This window comes from Haemorhous mexicanus, chromosome 2 (genome assembly GCF_027477595.1).
Source record: "Haemorhous mexicanus isolate bHaeMex1 chromosome 2, bHaeMex1.pri, whole genome shotgun sequence".
Lineage (NCBI taxonomy): Eukaryota > Metazoa > Chordata > Aves > Passeriformes > Fringillidae > Haemorhous > Haemorhous mexicanus.
In genome coordinates, this window is record NC_082342.1 from 4,939,171 (window position 1) to 4,955,718 (window position 16,548).

General features: G+C 44.0%; 1 long non-coding RNA gene across 1 annotated transcript in view; it reads right to left on the reverse strand.

Moving 5' to 3' along the window:
- The window catches only part of LOC132341024 (uncharacterized), a 29,341-nt gene that overhangs the window by 10,618 nt on the left and 2,175 nt on the right, over positions 1–16,548 (reverse strand). The window lies entirely within an intron of this gene.

Sequence of the window (16,548 nt, forward strand, 5' to 3'; positions counted from 1 at the left end):
TTGATGGCTTTGGAGGTGTTTGAGCAGCACCCAAAGTCATGGGGCTTCCTGGCCTGAGGGGACCTCTGCAAAGTCCATCTTGCAAGTGAATATCAAGAATACTTTGATTGCTTGTAAAAAAGAGAAGTCTGGTGTGTGTGGAGAGCTGTAGTCCTGACAAGGTATCAGAATCAAAGGCATTTTCAATTTGTTCTCACACAAATGAGGCACATTCCAGCTGACATGATCATATGCCATGGAGGTTTTCAGATGGCCAAAATTCATTTTTTTTGAAAGAACCAAATTTCCTTTCCACACTGTGTTCTGCATGTGCTCTGGGGACGCCTCCTGTGTTGGGATGCTGTGGGGATGTTGACGTGTCTGGGGGGGACTCTTGTTATGTGCTCATGGTACAGGTTTTGGTGGCATCTGCATGACCTGCTCAAAGCATCAGGACCTCTGTGCACCCTTTCAAGCTGTGCATCATGGGCTTGTGCCAGCAAAGATTGTATTTCTTGCCTTGTCCAGACATGCTAATGAGGCACTCTGACAGGGCTTACCTTTGGAGATGTGAAAGAAAATAGCAGAGGGAGATGGAAGGCAAAGCATCATTTTGGAAGCACGAGAACTTCTGAAACATTAATCTGATGAATAACTCCCTGCCAACAGAATTTCACTAAACCACTGATCTGAATCATGTCACAGATGGCATCGTGTTCCAAAGTGTTAGCAAAACACAGGGCTCAACCTTCAGTGCCCCTGCATCGCTATTTCTGATCCAGCACAACAACGCGCCTGCAAAAGACAGAGCTTTTAATAACTGCAAGTCAGGAAAAAAATAACCAGCCCTGTTTGGGATCTGAATAGCTGCCTTGCAGAAGGAGAATTGCCCATTTTGCTCAGTGCAGCAGTGAAGACGGGCTCACAGCATGCAGAGTACCACATGCTCTGATAGACTGCGAGATCTGCTACAATGAGTTTTTATAAATGTGAAATCTCAACTGGCGTTTCCCAGTGGAAGGTGCTAGGCTTGTTAAAGTAGGACCAGCCCTGGCACAAATGGAAGAGGAGGAAGGGATTGCATGTCAGCCAGCAGCCTCCATTTATGGCATTTCATGGATGTGAGAAGAATTTAGGCTTGAAACATTATTTTAAATACTGAAACCAGCACAAGCTGATGCCAGGATGGATAAATAGTAGTGCTCTTGGGCATCTAATCTCTGGTGCCAAAGCTACATCTGTATGATGTCAGCCAATGACCTTTTTGGCACCTGAATTTAGGTGCCCATCCTGGATGTGTATCACCTGCTCAGTCAGAAGAGATTAGTGGTCTCCACCTCCTTATGCCTGATTTCCATGCAGGAGGACATGCTAGCTCCAGGTCAGATCCCTGTGTGGGAGCTCATTTGGGTGGCCAGGACCCTGAGGAGAGCCACAGCACACATCCAAGGCATGCAGCACCTCTCCCAGGCACCTGGGGCCTGGCAGCCTGACCTCAGCTGGAGTTTCACAGGAAGAAGAGCTGAGATTTCCTCACTCTGCTCTCCCAGGGAGGGACAGGCCTCCCAAGGGACTGGTACATGTTTCTGGGGCTTTGCCCTGTCATCTCCTGAGCTACCACTGAGAAATCTTTCCAAAAGATGGTCAGCTTCTGTTAGACATCTGTCTAACCACCACCGCCCCCAAGGAAAAAGATGTTAAAAGCACAATGCTAAAATTGTGAAAGCAAGCCCTCCGCAAGCAGGAAGGCGGTGGAGGAGAGCCAGAATGATGGTGGCCTTGTGCAATCTGATTTTGGGCCCCATGAGTGTCCAACTTGCCTGCTCCTTTGGCCCCTGGAGCCCTGCCTCTCTTAGTGCACAGACTGCAGCTGTGGAGGGGCTGAGCAGCAAAGCATGAGGACAGAGGAGGCTGTTGCCAGCTGACCTATACTCCTTTCTTTGGAGAAGATGGAAAGTGTGTAACAGTTGATGTGGAGGCTGAAAGAGGCCCTGTCTCACTGAGAAGACACCAGAACTCTGTCCCAGAGAACCTTCTCCCTGCCTGTGGTGCTGTGTACCGGTGGGATATCACGGACATCACTTCATTAGGCATGTGTAGGTAATCACTGCCTCTGTGTGCTCTCATTGCCCAGTGCCCATCTTGAAATCAAAGGGGTGCAGTGACAGAAATCAGGGAGAGTCCTGCTCTGAACCTCCATGCACTGTGCCAGTATGCTGGCCCCTGGGTAGGCAGACCTTGGGCAGCTCAAAGGGGGTGTCAGAAATAGCCGCTTTTTCTCACCAGGTGAACTGGTGATTATAAATGCAGGAGTTGCTGTAAGCACTTCAGTGTTACAATGGTATTCTAGAAGAACCTAAGAGGAAATTAATAGGACCAGAGTAACCAGATTTGAATAGCATGTCTTACAAAAGGCTGAGGAATCCATCAGCCCTAGGCAAGACCTCTCAGAGAAGATGTCAGCCCAGCCAGTTAAAGTCAGGCAGCGTTAGAAGAAACTGAAGGTAATGCCAACCTGCATAACAGACACTGCTGCCACCTATCACAGTAATGAGATTTCATAAAGAAAAGCCCATCTCACTGGCTTCCAGAAGGATTTCCTTTAGCAGACAGCTGGGCACCTGGGCTGATTAAACACGGATACAAGTTTGAACAACTGGAACAGCCTGTCATGTTTTGCTGCACCCAGGCAGTTCAAGATGCAGCAAACACATCCAGCCCATTTTTAGCTCAGCTCTGAAGGTATGCACCCTGTGAGGTAACTAAACATTTAGTCCCTGCAATGAACACAGTGCAGCACACAACACATCAGAAGTCCTTCCATGGGAAAGGGCACCCTGCTCAGACCCCAGGGGTGGGAGCATCCATCATCCTGAAACCTCTGCCATGGGACAGCAAGAGGCAGTATGCATAGATTGGCTGTCACCCTGTCCTGCAGGCTGATGGAGAAAAGCAGGACAGTGTCACTCATTCTTGGTTAGAAGACAGGAGCTGCCACAGGGTTTCCTCTGTACTGAAGGAATACCTGAAAGCAGGACTTGGCCATGAGTGTATCTACACTTGGATCTGCATTGCAGTACAGCTGTGATGCTTCCTGGCTTCCCAGAGCCTCAAGCACAGCCCTGTCCCTCCCAGCAATACGTTGGGGAGGTTCTTACACCTTTTCACTGGTTTGAAAATCAGCCACTGCCAGTCTCAGTTAAGGCACTGCCAACTGGAGTTGGGGCTGAGCTTGTGATTTTGATCTGCAATTGCCTGGTGACTTGTCAAAAGCAGTAAGTGTCACCAGGAAAAGAGCTGGAGTGAAACCTTGCAGACACTGGGCTTGTAGGCAGGAAGCTCTTCAGACCTCACTTCTGCCGACAGAAAGTTTTTGTTTGGCCCTCAGAGTGATCTGGGTCCCAGTTCCCTCCCTCAAGACCCCACTGCCACCCTGACTAATTATGTCAATCTCAGCAAAACTGGCTTCTAGCACCAAGCTTTTTGTAATGTCCTACTTTACAGGGCTCAAGCAACAGCAGGATAACCTAGAGAAAAGAAAGGGACAGTGCAATTAAGTGAAGGGATGCCAGAGGCAGGGAAAGTTTAAACTCCTCTCCTTGTGCATCTTTGTAAAGCTGGAACTGAGGCAAAGCCCTGATTCCTCAAATCACCCAACACCTGGAAGCCACTGGCAGGCTCACAGCACAGGCAAAATGATTCCACTTTTACTGGTATTATCATCACCAGTCCTAGCAACCAAGCAGTGAAGAAAGAAAAGCATCATCCAAGGAATGGTGTCCACCATGCATTTGTACACAATATGGCTTTAATTGCACTCAAAGGCTGACAAAAAAAGGCCAAGTAAATTTCCTTTGAAGTCAACAAAAAATTTCTGTTGACTTGAGTGGGCACTGGCTGAGGACCACAAGCTGCAGGAGGAAGTCTGAATCACTGTGGCTGCCAAATCAGAGGTATGGATTTAGCAAAATCCCCATGCTGTGGTGTTCCCTTTAATTTCTGATCTGCGGAGGAGTTGCATGCTGGTCCATAACCCTCACCACTTACCCACACCATCCTGTCCCATTTGTAGGGAGTCACCCTTCTAGAATAACTATTTTCCTACTTGTAAAATGGGACCAGGTCATCAACTGGGGTACCAGCTCAGAACCTGGCCTCTTTTAGTTTTTTTTCCTTCCTTCATCTAGAAGAAATGCCAATCCACACTAATTTTTAAAACTGGAAAAACTATCAGCTCAGATTCAATTAGCCTCTTTCCACCCCTTGCACATGCCTGAAATAAAGCTTCTGTTATTGGAGTTTAGCTGACGATGCTTTTGTGCAAGGAAGGAAAGGCTCCAGTTAGTTTTTCTGTAACTGAAGCCATATGGAATTGAAACTTGTTGAATCAATAATGAAACATGTCTGTGTCACAGAGCAGTTTTGATTCCAAGACATACAATGGACTGTTTGCAAAGTCACATTGCTGGTTAAAACTACATTTTTGTTAAAAAAATGGGCAAATAATATAGGGACTCAGCTACTTAGGAGGATATGGTCTAGTTGATTGCCTCAGAAAGTTAAAAAAATTCCCAACCAGCCCGAGGTTCTCTGTTGACTCATTTTCATAAGACATTTAAATACTGTGGCAAATGCTTGCCAGCCATTTAGGCAAGTAGCTTAAGACACATCAAAAAACACAAAGCAAAAATTATCTCAATGTCCTAATTTCCCATCCATCCTTCCCAACACATGCACACTAGCTGCACTGAGAAGCAGGTGAGTTGCTAATGCAGATTAAGTTGTCCTTTGAGAAGCCACTGCAATTAATCCACCCAGTAACCCCTGAACAAAGAAATACTTCCGTGACACATCAGTGTTTCCAGATTTGGAAAGGATTTGACAAATGCCAAACTGAACTTGCACAGCAAGTGAACTGTGGTGGAGAAAAGAGTGTGCAGCCTCCAGAGGAGGGCATGGAGTACCTAAGAGGGTAAATAACCTACTTGCTCAATGGTAACACTTATTTTATTTTATTTAGATGCTTGGCAGTAAAGAAGGGTGTTGGAGGATGTCAAAGGTGCTTCAGAAAAGCCTGCTGGTGACTAGAAATATCTTCATGCTTACCTGCATGCTAACTTTCTTTTAGCATGCAGGTAAGCATGCCCACAGCCACCTGAATTCTGACTATATTACAATATGAGGTATTCCCCCTCGTTTTGGTTCTTGGCCTCAGTGTCACGCAGTTTTGTAATGTGAATGTAAAGTAGCATTTTGTGGGACTCAAAAAGCTTTGGTGATTTTTTTCAAAGTGCTGAGCTTTTCTGAGTGTCCTCTCTTGCCAGTGCTGGGCTGAGTCTGCCCTGACAGCATCACATTTCATAAACTCTTGCTTCCTACCAGCTCTGGGTATGAGGGAAACATAGGATCCCTGTGCTCTCTGAGCAGGAGGAATGTTGCATGGTGGTGGACTCTGGGCAGCTCAGGTTTCCTCCTCGGGGACTGAGGGAGCAGATGCCTGGAGCTGGCTTTCTTTCTTTCCTCTCTGATTCAGTGTTGGGTAATTAAGGACTGAAAAGCTGCCTTAAGTGCAGCTTTGGGAATTGTATTTTTCTGCAAATGGTGTTTCCTCTTATCAGTTATTGCACTGCAATAGGGCCAAAAAATCCAATGCAGATATGATCCTTTCTTGGAAAGGTTTAGTATTGGAACACAATAACCATGGAGGAAGATAAGAAGATAATTGGGATTGTGGTGCACTGTGGCACTGTAAATGGAAGAAACCTGAACCAGAGTGCACTGAAAAGAGACAGGCACTGGTGGCAAATCATTCAAATCCCAGCCCAGTGCCTCCAGCGCAGAATTTGAGTCCTGTAGAAGGGGAATTAAAACACCACAGGGGATGAAATCATTACTAACCAAAATAGCTGACATCATCCGTGGTTGTATGGGAACCTGCATGTTGGTAGGCATATATTTATATACATATATGTATATATAATAATTCCCTGGTGTGGATTTTCCATAGTAATTTATCACTTCGGCAAAAATAAAAACCTCAACAAAACCCAAACAAATGAAGTGAAAAAACAAAAGAGCGCAATGTCTCATAATAAGCTCTTTCTGTTGTGGCAGCAGCTGCAGTTTCTCCTCTCAGATTTCTTTTCTGTTATTACCCAGAAAGAATCAGCAGCTGCTTAGGAAATATTCCAGAAAGATTGATTGAGAAGTTCCTGGCTGTTTTTCACATATTAATCTGACAGAAGTAACATCTTCAAGGAAGGGACTAACTCTCCTTGTCTTTGTCTACTCTTCATAAATTAGTGGGTTCTGATAATGTGGTTATCTAAAAGGAAATAACAGGAGGAAAAATAAAGAAATCACAGGTCTTGGTGATGGGAGACAAGTAGGTTTTTTATGTCACAGAGGGGGTGTGGGAATTGCTTAGGTTATTTTAATGGTCGTGTTTGCATCTCTTCAAAAACTTTTGCACAACCAAACTGCTTCCCAAATGGGCGTATCCAGGGGCAACACCCATAAGAGGGATCACTTGGAAGAGACATAACACATACTCCTGTGAAAGTAGGAGACCTTCAGGACATATTAACTCTGGAGTTATTTCGGTGCTGTTGTGCTCTGTGCTTCAGGACTAGAGTGTGCAGCCACCAGAGTCCGGATGGGGAAGCTGCTGGGGTGGAGCTCAGTGGTACAGTCCAGATCAGGGGCTCTGAGCAGGCATTCCCAGGGCTGAACTTCCCTCTTCCTTCTTGTGTGGCTTCTTTTAGCTGGGATGTATCCTCAATAAGAATGTTCCTCCCTGTAATATGGATGCCTCAGGAGAGGCAGAGCTGGTGGCTGACCCCATTCAGGGATCTGGCAACTGGTGCTTATTAAAAAGGTCACAGGGTAGAGATGGGCAATCATGTCTAGGCTCAGCATTCCCTCATAATTTGGCTGGAAGCTGTCACCCTGAGCCTTTTCCCTGCCATTGCCCTGGATACAGGACAAATCACATTCCCATTCCCTGGTCTCTGGTGCATGAGGGCACAATTCAAATGTCATCTTTTGAATGATGTTTGCCCATCATTCAACATCAAAGCATCTTTGCCCTTCCCCTGTCCTTCTGTGTCACAGGCAGCTCTGCCTCTGAGCTCACTCCTGGCAAAAATCCAAACCTCCTGTTGGCATCCAGAAGTGGAGACATGGATCTTCACAGAGCATTAAGGAGCCTCCAAAGAGCATGGATCTTGCTTCATGGAAAACTCAATGAAAAAGTTGCTCCTTATTCTTCTGCCGTCATTAGCGACTAGGGGGAAAAAAAACCACTACAAACCACAAAAAGCAGCATGTGATTCTTCCCACAGAAGGACTGAGTAAAAGCAGTTTGGATCTGTAATGTCCAGCTCTGCAAAACACTGTCCACTGAAGTATACAAGCTCCTGGGAATATGGGAGAGATAATTGGAGGTTAATAGAGCTTTTACTGCTGGCTGCCTGGCCGATTATTTCTATGAAAAAATCCTGACATTTTTCCCTTTATTGAAGTGAGTTCATGATCATCTATATAAAAGAAAGCTGTATTCTGAGAACACATATGCATTTGCATATGGATGGTGTTCTCTTGGAAATTATTTGAATAAAAATAAAAGAAGAATGAAAACAGGAGTTTTCACTCAAGGGAAAAGTTAATGAACTCACTTCTCTTTCTTTCACTCCCTGATTAAATATTATGTTACCATTTTATCTTTGTGCATGAAGAGTAAAGCCCAATTCTGTATTTTGCCAGCTTCATTCATGAAGCTTTGTATTATTTTTACTGCAATAAAAAACTAAAAATTACTCTCTCCACACGAGAAGCAGAATGGAGAAGAGCAGTAATTCCCCACAGTACGGAGGAAGAAGAAAGACAAGACATCCTCTTTTGTTTGTTTGAATAGGCATGAGATGTGCTCCAACATGTGCTGGCAGGAGCAGTCGGAGAAGACTGGCTACAGAAGCTCATCAAGAAATGCAAAAGGCATGACCTGCTATCTAAGGTATCAGAGAGACCTTCCTTTCTGAAGAGGTTTTTTTTCCTTTAATGCTCATTATTTCTGAGAGCCTTTGGGCTCGGTAGCAGATTGTGCCAATGTTTTAAAGTTGACTACTTGATCATTCTAATTAGGATCCTGTGGATTTTCAGTGTTGCTAGCTAAGTGAATCCCAGTGCATTTTCAGTCTAGCTGAGTACCACTGGACTTCTGGTGCAGTGGCCAGGTAGCTCAGCTGAGCCAGTGTTACTCACAGGGGGCACCACCTTCTTTTAGCTGGCAGCAGAAGCATCACAACATTCGATAAACAAGCCCACATTCGTATGCCAGTGTATGATTCCAGAACTGTCCTGGCATTTTATTAGCACTTCAGAAGGCTATTGCCATGGATTTGCCAGTCTCTGGATTAATGAAATTTACCAGGAGTTCCTGTCTGTGACAGGAGAGCATCTGAAAACTAGCGCTATGTCAAAGCAACTTTGTGGGGAGTGCCCATCACCTGCTAAAATGGCTGGTTTTCAAACGTTCTTGAGAATAAACAGTGTTGATTTTAATCTAGAAAGGGATGTTTTATGGAGGCTTAGTGCCTGAATGCCTTGCAGTCTTGTTTGATTGGTGCTGAGATGTAAGCAGAGGCAAGGTGAAATCTCAGAAGTGATATTCACATGCAAACCTTGTAATACACAGTGTTCTCGGGGGCAGGGTGGGGAAATGTAAATTCTAAGTACGTGTAAATGAAAAACAAACAAACATGAGATTGGGGAAAGGAGATTTAAAATTTAGAAGTGCACTCCTCTGTCCAAGGATTTCGCCTGTGCTGCTGCTACTGGCCCATTGCTCTAGGTAGCAGGAGCAAGGCTTCTAGCTGCCAGTCGACCATTTTCTTTTTGATAATTATTCACATTGCTGTAGAAACGGAAATTATCTCTATTTTCTCACTTCCCAATTGAAAACTGTAATTGCAGCTGCTCCCTCCTCCTTGTTTGGAAGTTTTGCATGCAGAGAGTCATCAGCCAGGCTTGCCTTAAATCAAATCTTCCCATGCAGCCTGGGTTATAATCTAGTGAGCACAGCAGCTGCCTATTCGCAGCAAGGAGAAAAGCGGCACATTTCTCCAGCCACTGGCTAGGAAATTCTTGCTAAAAGAAAGGGGCTATGCCTCGTCTGATTCCTTTATGGAAACGCAAAGGAGTCAGCTTCCTGAGGGCTTTCACAGATATTGCTAATCATCTTAAATTGAAACAGGACTTCCAAAACCAGCATGTAAATCCCCGTAACACACCTTCAATTTCTGTCTCCAAGGCTACCCAGCTGTCCTGATCCTCCGTGACAAGCACTGGAAATGCAGTGATACTTCCTTTTGCACTAGTCCTTCCCTGCTCCTCAATCCCCCCTGCTCTGAAGTCATCTTGCTTGCATGAAACACCACTCCACAGCATGGTGGTGGGTGAGGAGCTGGTCTCAAAGCCCATGGGAAGTCTGAGTGGCAGGCAATGTACAGGCTCTCATCCCTTCCACCAACAGAGAAATGCCACCTCCCTCAGGGATACAAGAAAATATCCAGAGCCCCCATCAAGACTTGCCCAGCTTTGCTCACTCATCTGTGCAAGGGCTGGAGTGGAGGTCTCCTTAAAACAATGCTAATAGGATTTATTCATGCTGTTTTTATCAACCCTTCTTATTCTGCTATAAGTTCATGAATAATAGCCACTGCTCCCCAGTCACAGAAGTGTATTTTGAGGGACACAGTATGTGTAGCCTCATTGAACATTTTCCAGTGACTTTATATGCACACACTGCGCTCTCAGAGAGAGCCAAAATCTGCCCTCTTCTGAAGTCCCTTGAGTCTAAATTAGTGAGACTTTCACATATCGTGATTTGAATCTGAATGTTTTTCCTTGCTTGCAGTCCCTGCAGTCACAGAGTAGGCAAGGGGACTTTGTGCTGTGGTTTACCTTGTGACTTCTGGGGTTGTTGGGGTGTCCTGAAGAACCACATGATCAGCAGGCACATTCCCCGTTCTGCCAACACAGCATCACCTTCTAACAGTGCCCATCTCCAGGATCCAAGATTTGCCAGGCACAGGTGTATGGAGCATCCCAGCAGAGAGCAGGAGCCGCCAGCTGCCAGCTCAGCTGAAGGTCTGGGGTGAGATACAGCTTCTCAGAGCTACTTCTCCGACCCTTATCCAAGACTCACAGAAGATGTGCTGGATGAGCTGATGAGCCTTTTGTACTGCAGATCTCCTCAAAACGCTGCAGGGTCAACAGCACAGTGCCAAAGTAGAATCAATGAGGCCTTACGCAGACACTCAAGAATAACAAGTCAACCAGTGGATTTGCAGGCAGACTGTAACAGCTTGTTATCTGATGTCCCCTGGGCACAAACACTGAGACATCTGCAGTTTTTGACCTTTTTTTTGTCTCTTCTGGCTCAATAGCTAGTTAGCTGGTCATTCAATGTGAAAACAAAACAGAGGAAAGGACAGCAAATTGCAATAGGCAGGAGATGCTGGACTATTATGATGCCAAAATGACTGGAAATATATAAGTACAGAGGTTGCTTTGCTCTCCTTTATTATTTGTGCATTAAGCTCTCTGAGTTGGTTTCTGGAACTCTGTTAAAAGCAGAGTTTTTAAAATGCCAGTTGTCACTGAACTTTTATGTTGGTTTTATTTTGCATGTATTTTGCATCTCTATTTTCTTTGCTTGGCACTGCAAGTTAGAAATCAACCTGAAAAACACACGGTAAGACTTCACTGACTTTCCCAGACCTTTTTTTTTTGTCTGAGAACACAAAGCTCTCTTCATAGCATCTCCTCTAGTCCTATCAAGGGGAGGGAAGATTCCCAGAAGACTGACTTCTGGATCATCCTTTGTACTGAGATCTCAGTTCCTTGGAATGCAGCAACTGCACTAGCTTATATGTATGGGGGGTGTGGAGCTTCCTTCCTTCTTTCTAGGCTCTTGTTAATGAAGAGTGTGCCCACATTCTCAGACAGGGCCCTAATCACCAGCCTTAGCCTAATCTCCTAATTAATTCCTGTTAATGTAAATGGACTCAAAAAGATTCTTTTACTGCAGTGTTCAAGAAATTAGAAGTCCTTATTTGAAGAGACAGTGTGTTTCTTCTTTCATGGTCTGGTATAATGACAGCACTGTCATGCTGTATGAGAAGGATTTCCCACATCCTATGGTGCTCACTTCTCATCCCTGGATTACAGATTATTTTAAATCAACTCAGGATAATAGGTGACAGCTCAGTGTATATTATGTGTAGCATTTCAGTCTAGCACAGGCAGAGACCTCCTGGCCTTTTGTTTCCATAATTTCTGTGCCTCAGAATGGCCTAAAGTCAAGGTTGGGTTAGACACCTTGTGTAATAGAAAGCAACAATATGTGAAGTTCTGGGACCTGCCAAAGAAATGCAGTGTTCCTGCTTCTGATTTAATCTGATTTATTCTCATCACATGGATGTCCTGCAATCAAGGTCAGAAAAGGATTTGAGCCTGTTTCTGATGTGGCAAGACAGCAGTCCCACAGGTAAAAAAACACAAAGAAGAGCTAAGTTCAGACTGACCTTACTGAAAAAAAGCAAGCTCCCAAAATGGAGTGTAACTGGTCAGTATCATGAGAGTGAATTTGGAGCAGGGCAAGAATTGTAGAATTGTACCTGCCCATGTTATAAACAGAGACTCCCCTCTCTCGTGACTTCAATTTTGCCTAGGAGAATCCATATAAAAACAAATAAATGCCAAGAGAAATGTTTCTATTGTTTTCCTTCTCTGTATCTAATGAAATCTGTTCCTTTAAAACAGAGCAATATCCTCCCCTATGATTTTTTGCAGTCACATTGCAGAAAGAGAGAAAACCTGAAAGCAAAATTGACTCCTTTTGATTTTTCCTAGTTCAAGAGAGGAGACATGCCAGTGGGAAGGAGAATAAAAATCACACTGAGTAAATCTGGATTTTAAACTGCCTCTAATGATCAACAGCAATTATACAAATATTTATTTCTGGTTTTATAGTTTATTTGTGTTAAGACTGACAGCAGATTTTTAATTTGATATTCAGTCTTCCGTATAAAAAAATTTGTATATTTTAGATTGGTTATTTAATTATTTACTTCTGTAGGAGTTCAGAGTGCAAGTTGTTGGGGGGATAATTTTGTCATGTACTGCTTTAGAATGTATTTTCTGCTCCCTAATTCTTTGGTTGCTTAGGTACTACAGATCAAATCCTGTCTGTGCTCAAGTTGACAAGAAAATGTCCAGTAGTTTGAATAGGGTGTTGATTTTATCCTTCCTGTTCCTGCCCTAGTGGGAGCTGTCATAACATCTAACATCAGATCTTTAACATCTCTCCAGCGCTTTGAAGTGCAGCCCCTCATATTTCATTCACTATTTCAACCAAGAAGCAACAGAGGGACTGCAGCCCTGCTGCTGGAAGTGCAAGAGGGAGGCAGGAGGTAGGAGGATGTGTCATCTATTGCTTAACAGGCTGGATAACCTTTTTGCATGTGGTTTGCTCATGTGGTGACAGCGACATGATGTGCAACCCACAGCCACAGGCAGCTTTTTGCAACCTGCCTGTTTTGCAGCTATTATGGCTCTTGTGAGACCATCAGTTATCTAGAGATATGCTGGTAAATCTGTACATATGCATGGAAATATCATGACACATGGGGGTTTTCCTTGTGTGTTTAGTGGTCAAAAGTTCCAACAAATTTCAACACATAGCATGTTTATGAGTGCATAAGTAGTTAGGAACCCAAGTTCAGGCAGTCAGATTTGAAAAATCTAGTCAGTCTTAGAAAGATGTGCTCTGTTGAAAGGAATCTAGTCTAAAGATGTTCATGAAGCTTCAGTTTATGTTGAAAAGAAACCTGTAGTGTGTGGTGTGCTTTCTACTTTTCCTGGATTTCATTATGCCTTCCTGCCTCACAGAACAGCTGTAACATTAAACCCATTGAAATTTGTAAAGTGCTTAGAAATCCACTGAAGGGAAGCTGTAGAGGAGTAAAAGCTACTCAATTTTCATTGCTGTTCTCTCAAGCAAGAGAATTTCCAGAGTGTTTTAATAATAAATAAGAATAAATAACTGCAAATGTAGAATCTGTTCTATGCTCATTAATAAGTACCTTTGGGTCTGTGGTTGAGGAGAATCTCTTTTAAGGAGAAGGTGAGTATAGATTTGAAGATTTGAATTCAGATTTCAATATCTTCTTTCCACCACGGCTTGAAGCATTGGGGTGTGCTTTAGTAGCGTGTGAACATTATCCAGGTCTACCGGAATTTGAATAATTGTGGCAGATTGTTTGACCATTTTCTCCTGTCAGATTTCAACTAGATTTTCAAATAAATCATTCACCAATATTTTTTCCTCATGGTTTGGTTAGCTCAAGAGCCAGCTGAACAATATTCATCAAATAAATTACTCACTTTTTCCTCATCAATCTGCAAATAATTTATTCACAAATACTTTTACATGAGGCAGCCAGCTCTAGCCAGGACAAATCAAGGTAATTTCCTACGCTTTTGATCACATGCCAGTAGGACTTTATCTTGGACAGCTCAATAGAGACAGGTTTTAATGCATAATACATAAATGGCTAAGCTGAGTTTTTCACAGTTCTTTGTGAGCTCTCTACTATTGCCCATATTTCTGTTCAACTTCTAAAGGGGAATGACAGGGGGGCACATATTTTCCATCAAGGTACGCTCAGGAACATTTCACAAAACCGAGCGTGGGGCTCACGTCAGCCACAACTGTGATGGGGCAGCCCGCTGGCTGGAACACGCACTCTGTTCACTGGAGCAAGGCGAAATTTAACAAGAGTTGAGAAGAGGAAATGAAGACGAGTATTGTGCCTGCTTGGAAACACAAAGGGAACCTAGGGGCTGAATGAAGTCAAGCAACGTGGAATTTCACCAGCATGCTGGGGATGAAGTCCCTAGCTCTTGAGAAAAGGGTCCTTAAATGAGACGGCGCATCCCTGCACAGATGTCTCCAGGACAATGTTTGTGCTGTGGCTCCCTTTCCCCAGGCTTCTCATGCAAACAGCTTGGAAGCCACTGAGAGCCCTCTTCCTGCCTTAGAGGCTGCTGTGCTGCTGACGGGGCAGTGGAGCATGGCCTTACCTGTCTGTCTGCCTACGCTCTCGTTTGTTGTGGAGAGCTCCTGGCCGCCACACGCCAGGCAATGGCACCAAAAGATTTCTCCCCTGGTTAAGGTTTGCAGCCTGCAGTCTGCGCTGCATGAGAGGAACACTTTTGCAACTCTGCTCCTAAGCAAAGTGCTGGGTCCTCATCAGGCCAGGTTCTTCTGCTGTTGATCAGCCAAATGTTCTTTACTCTTGCACTCTGTGTTGGATGTGAGCCTCGTACACAGACATTTCACCCATCCTCTGCTGCTCAGGCAACAAGGTGGGGAGAACAAAAGTTGTTTATCCGTGTTTGCCAAGAGAGAAACTGCAAAAGCTAGCAAGTGTATGTTGGGGGAGTGGTGCAAGCAGGGAGTGGTTGCGTGTGGGCTTCTTTAGGATCAGGGTGTGTTCATGTTTCATGAACATGTGCATGCATAATAGTGTGTTTAATATAACACTCCAATCTTGATCCTTCCCGAAATTCCGCTGGCTAACCCAGTTACCCCCAAATGAGAGACACTTTCAGCCTATACATTATGCAGAAATGTAGGTATGAAGAAACGTAAGCCAGCATTTTTACAGCATCATCAATAAATAAATACGTGCTATCTACTCAAATCAACAACATGCTAAACACTGAAAGTCAAATGGGATGCCTTCCTGAGAAACAAACAACTGACCATGTATTTACTCTGCAGCTCATGAATAAACATTGAAAATGCACAAAAACAGAGGAAGATATTTGTCTCAACTTGGAGGAAGCTTCTGGCTCAGACTGGCTCTCATAGCTGAATGATACAAAATGGAATTGGCAAGGGGGAAAAATGACATAATCACATACATGTAACAATCCATTGAAAGTAGGACACACAAAAAGGAGAAGAAAACAGGCTTTGAAGGAGAAGGTAGACTAACACAGCGGTCAGCTTCAGACCTGCTCTTTCTGGCACCTGTGCTGGCGATTTACCAGCCTTGGAGAAACAGCTCTCAAATTGAACGAGAATCTTAGACACCTGCTTAAATTGTCACAATGTTACAGAATGTATTTTCACACACCCTGCTGCAAGGCCATGTGCTGAGGAGGGAAGAGCGTAGTGATGAATGGCAGGATAAAGATGCTTTCAGGAAAAACACAGATGCAGAAAGAGATTTGGGGACTCAACATGGGTAATGAACTCCACAAGCTTTTTGTACAGCACAGGAAATGGTCTACTTCCATTTTTAGTTATGAGAGAAGGGGGAAAACAATGACTGAGAAATTACTTTTACTCTGTGCACAGCATGTGTGTATAGACCACAATGACATTGTACCCACGCTGGGTGCCTGCAAGTCAAAAAAACACTTAGAAACATTGGAGTCCAAAAAATCTGCAGTGACCAAAACTAAATCTTACAATGTGAGGCTTCAAAGAAAACAATCTATTCAGTTAAACAAGAAGTGATAGAAGCACCATGTATAGTTACTTATCCATGAAAATGGGATGGGTGTGCAGTTTTGTAGGCAAAGTCATAACAAGTTTCAAAGCTGAAGTCAGACAAATTCAACCTTGAAAGAAGCAATTTCCTAGTGGCAGGGGTAATTAAACATTGGAATAAATTAGTAGGTGGAAGAAGGCAGTTGCCAGTACTTGGAGTCTTTAAGACAAGATGTGTTGTATTTCTAACTCACTTTGATCCAGTTGCTGAGGAAAAAAATCTCTGGCTTTTGTATATGGGTCAGATTAATGGGTTATAGTGGCCCTTCTGTCTGGAAGTCTGACTATATTTGAGGGAAAAGTGGTTCCTACTGAAGTAAAAGACTGAGAGGTGCTTGTTGAGAATGCAACTCAGGGCTCAGGATAGCAGAGTTTCAGGACTCCTGATGAAGGATCAGGAGTTTAACCAGTGTGGTGGAATCTGACTGGTAAGGGCGAGACATATAACCTGCTTTCTGAATTCGATGTAAGGGACACATCTTGGTTTGTGGAAGTGACATTTTCCAGTGAAGAGAAAGTGTGTTTAAATACTGGCTAAAGGAGGAGAGCAGAATGACTGGGAACAGGCAGCAAGAACAAGCAGAGATATGAGGGCAGTTTGAATATACTTGAAGACAGCCTTGTTTTGTTCAGGCAGTTTTTTCTCAGTCACATTTGTGGATTCAGCCTCATTGGCTGTCTGGGAGGTGGGAGAACTTCAGTTGTGCACAGGACCAAGTGTCCTCCTGACAGCTTGTGGCTGCAGCTCTGAAAAAGGTCGATCTGATCTACTCCTTGCAGGAGCTCAGTTAACTGTGGTTGGAAGGTGAAAGTCCTCCTCATCAGTTTTAGGAGGGTCTCATTTCATTCCTATCAGGCAACACCCTCTTTCCAGTAAAGGACAACAGAAGGAATAACAAAGTCTAGCCTAAAATCCAGTCTGATAATCATGCTCAGTCAAG